The sequence below is a fragment of the Lygodium microphyllum genome, chromosome 26 (genome assembly GCF_053477565.2).
Source record: "Lygodium microphyllum isolate KBCC chromosome 26, Lygodium_microphyllum_v1.1.10, whole genome shotgun sequence".
Lineage (NCBI taxonomy): Eukaryota > Viridiplantae > Streptophyta > Polypodiopsida > Schizaeales > Lygodiaceae > Lygodium > Lygodium microphyllum.
Window position 1 is genome coordinate 7,443,448 of NC_141160.1, and position 4,186 is coordinate 7,447,633.

The following is a 4,186-nucleotide window of genomic DNA, read 5'->3' on the forward strand; positions in this document are numbered from 1 at the left end:
TATAGATTCATCTTTCTGCCATCATGGATGATTAATGAAACCACACATATATGCTGAATATCATGTTGTGTGTCATTACCAGTGCATACATGTCCATGGGAACCTATCTTCATTTCATCAAACCACTCACCATGCGGATTCATATGATTGGATGCTCCTGAGTTTATATACCATTTTTCATCCTTGCCTTGCTTGGATGTATTCTTAGGAACATGTTGCATAGAAAAAACCTATCTCCCTGATCATCATGTGTACCATTGGAAGATGCATAATTTCCATGTTGTTTGGCTTTTGCCTTTATATCTACTTGCTTTTTATAACAGCCCTTTGCTATGTGTCCATATCTTCCACAATAATGATAGTCCTTATCCTTGTTGTTAGAGTGCTCATGTGATTGCCACAAGAGCCACCTTTGCCTCTAGGGGATCTCCCCCTGCCTCTAAAGGCTCCACATCCTCGTTGTCCTTGTGCATTTGAGCTTTGCCATGCATTTTGTTGATGATGTCCATGCATATTCCGAGTGTCTCCATGACCTCGAAAAGCTCCACAAGCTCTACCACCTCTAGCTCGCTCTGACTAGAGTAAAAGCAGTATCTTTGCTTTGAGAGGTGCTTGAACTTGTATTGATACCAAGTTTGACTCTGTCATGCAGCAACAATGCAATTAGGTCATCCCAATTAGAAGATCTGCTCTCACAAAAATTGAAAAAGCTTTACACTCCTTACCTAGTTCATTCAATGTAACTGCAATCATGTCATCCTTTGAGGCTTTAGAACCAATAGTAGCAAGCTGATTTGCTATGGTCTTTGTTGAGAATAGCAAAGGATGCTTGCCCATAAGTGACTTTGTATGAGAGATATGACAAAGATGTATGCTCTAGAAGCTCTAGGAAGGAGATGTCCAAAATCCCATAAGCATGGTGAGGAATAGTGGTACTACTCAAAAGCTATATAAGCATGTACTTGACACTCATTTCAATGAAATGGTACAATCAATTTGAGTCACTCAAGATTGTGTTTATAAGTCCAAAATAATCTATCTTGGAACCTAATTCACTTGAGTTACAATTCCTCATTCTAATAATGTATCATGTGTATGACTTGCATCCACCATAGTTGATCTAGCCCTAGATCCATGTTTCTTGACATGGTATCAGAGTCATGGCGAGCTAGTTCTAGCATCACTAGTGAGTCGTACTCTAGCGTAAATGGATAGTAGGAGTTGAACCCACCTTAAGGCCCTCTTCCATATCCATTCTAGGTGGAATGAGATTGGAAACTTGGTAACCCTTGGCTTATCAGTTAGTACGTTCCTCTGAATCTTCTCCACAATGACCTTGGCAGGAGGGTCTTCTCTCAGCTTCTCATCATCATACTCATTGTTCACATAGTATCCCACCCTTACAAATTCTTGCCCTGGGTATGAGCAGGTTAGCAGGAGACCAGTAACCCCTAGTGGGTCTTCTTCAGGGATCTTGGCAGCATCTGAAGGATCAGCCTGGAAAAAAAAATCTATAATTGCCAACATTCATCGGTCCAACAAGTACGCTTTCAAGCACTTGGTTGTACTTCTCATCTTCGACAAACTCGACGTAAATCAGATTCCACTCAAGATTGTTTGCAAGAGGCAGGACACATTCTATGAGATCTCAAACTAGAAAGGGTTGAGGAACATGGTAGGGTTGTCCAGGACGGAGACGTTGGTGACATTGACTACACTCATGGTGGAAGAAGGGATTGAAGGGTAAGGGCAACAAGGAAGAAGAAGAAGCAGAATATGATGATGAAAATTTCAGTTCGAGAGCCAACATCAGTGTCGCATTTGAAGCTTATCACCAAGTTTCCATCTCATTGAGCATGCTATCGTCACCTCTGGATTCTCACAGCTATAGTCATGGCTATAGTCACATCGTAAGCTTTAGTCTTATAAGGCTTCAAAATCCCTTTCACACTTGTATTTTCAAATTGGTTTTATTTCACTTTTGCACCTTGAGTGGTTCATCATCTTTACCTTTCTCTTGAGCTAAATTAATGTGTAAGGGACTAGGCACTCCCTTGAGCATTTGCTCAATCAATAAGACCTTCCCGCATTTGAAGTGACTTGGTTGCACTATCCTAAAATGTCCAATGTCAATGAAATGCCAAGCCATGTACTTCAAACCCAAAAGCTATCCAAAGAAATATGTATCCATCTTGTATGCCCAAGCCATTGCACTATCCACAAAATCCCAAAATGCATGTATCCCAAGACCAATGTAATGAATCACCAAGCCATGTATGCCAGAGAGAATTTGCTAAGCCAAAACGATGTATTCATGTGCATCCATATCAAATTCTCAAGTTCATTAAGCATAAAGAATGTGCCAAGTAGACTGGAGCAAAAATCACGTACCACACATACACGAAAGGAACAAAGAGCATAACCAAGGTAAAGACTATGAAGACAAAAAGACCTAAGAAGACCAAAGAGGATTCCAAGAAGATTAAAGACACCCAGAAGATCGATAAAAGACAAGGATACCAAAGCAGCATGGAAACAATAAAGAACTTTCCATTGTTGACAATAAAGAATTTCCCATAGTGGATCTCCCGTAGTGGATCTTGTTTCCCATAATGGATGTAAAAAACCCTACCAAGATGTAAAGTTTCCTTAACTTGACTAGGTCGCCAAAGAGCTAATCTCTCGCGCCATGTCACCATGTAGGGGTGGAAAAAGCCAACAAGGCTAGAGACTCGTCATTTGAAGGGGGGTGTTGAGAATAGCAAATGATGCTTACCAACAAGCAGCGAATTCTTCCACAATGTCTGAGGGGTCAATACATGGTCATGTAACAATGGTAGATACATTGCTCATGGGTTGTAAATAGCCACCACTTTATCATAACCAGCAATAACCCAATCTAGATCTAGGCATCCAAGGTTCATTGCACTCCACAAACTATCCTGCATTCATGGGTACAAAGTAAGCTTCATTGAGCTTCAAGAAGTCAAGTATGAGCTACCCTTATTTCAGAATAGCACATTGTCTAAAAATTCATCTTTAGATCTGATTTTTAACTCCTTATAATCAAGCCTAAATGCGTGTAACTGAAGCCATGCTCACTGTCAAGCATCCCATGTGAGATTGAATATCCCAAATCCAAGCATTTTATAGCTAAAACATGTTCATCTTTCACTTGAGAAAAACAAGCGCAATTTGTGGGCAAATCACATTGATTTGGGTTGGAGTAATCTGCTACTATTCATGAGCTCAATACTGAGCATTTATTGATGACATACATGCTAAATAATACTCTTCATATAATGCTCCATAATCCCAATCATTATCCAACACTTCAAGCTTCATCTCAGTATGAACACCTGTGCTATCCATGTAGTAAAAAAGCATGCACAATTCTGGACAAGTCATGCTGAATGCATTCTCATTATGCTAGGCACTAAGGCATGCTCCCAAGCTCCAACATATGTCATTGATTCTTTTTGTCAAGCCTCAATAGGCTCAAGCAAATATGGACTTCACAAAACACTGATACATATCCTTCAAAGATTTGTTATGGCTGCCAATGTCTTCTTGCAAATATTCACACTCTTGCTCTCTTGCAATCCAAGCTCACAGGCTTGCTAACTTTCATGCTACATGGCTGTGATACTATGTCAAGATTTTAGAGAGAGAGAGAGAGACAAAGACATTAGAGTTGTAACAAAGAGCAGTATACTCACATGTTCTCTTCTTCTCATTATTGCATAATGCCTACTAAAGCCTAGTCACACATAATCGAAAACACACTAGGTCACTAACTGACCATGCCGCTAACTATGGTTGAGTATGACTGAATCAACTATTACAACACACATGGAGAGTGACAACTAAGACTACACCTATCTAGATAAGATTAGTCATGTCGGTGATACTAATCATAAGCTTGATTCTCAATAGTCTTTTAGCACAGTTGGCTGTTCCCCTCAATAAATTGGTGCATATGGTCAAATTTACTTACTAATAGAATGAAGAAGTGGACTTGGCATTTCAATATCTTTGACTCTTACTCTCCTAATCTCCTATAGTGATTCCACCAGATTGGGAAAAGACCTTCCATGCATTTGTAGATGTGCATCTAACATTGCTATTTGGAAGTGTGATTATGTAGCATGATACAAATGGATGGTTTTGACCAATGCTCTATGCC

At 39.8% G+C, this 4,186-nt stretch overlaps 1 pseudogene; it reads right to left on the bottom strand.

The window, feature by feature from the left end:
* Nucleotides 1–386: 386 nt before the first annotated feature.
* Nucleotides 387–1,722, bottom strand: LOC148012978 (putative histone chaperone ASF1A pseudogene; annotated as a pseudogene).
* Between the last annotated feature and the right edge of the window lie 2,464 nt (nucleotides 1,723–4,186).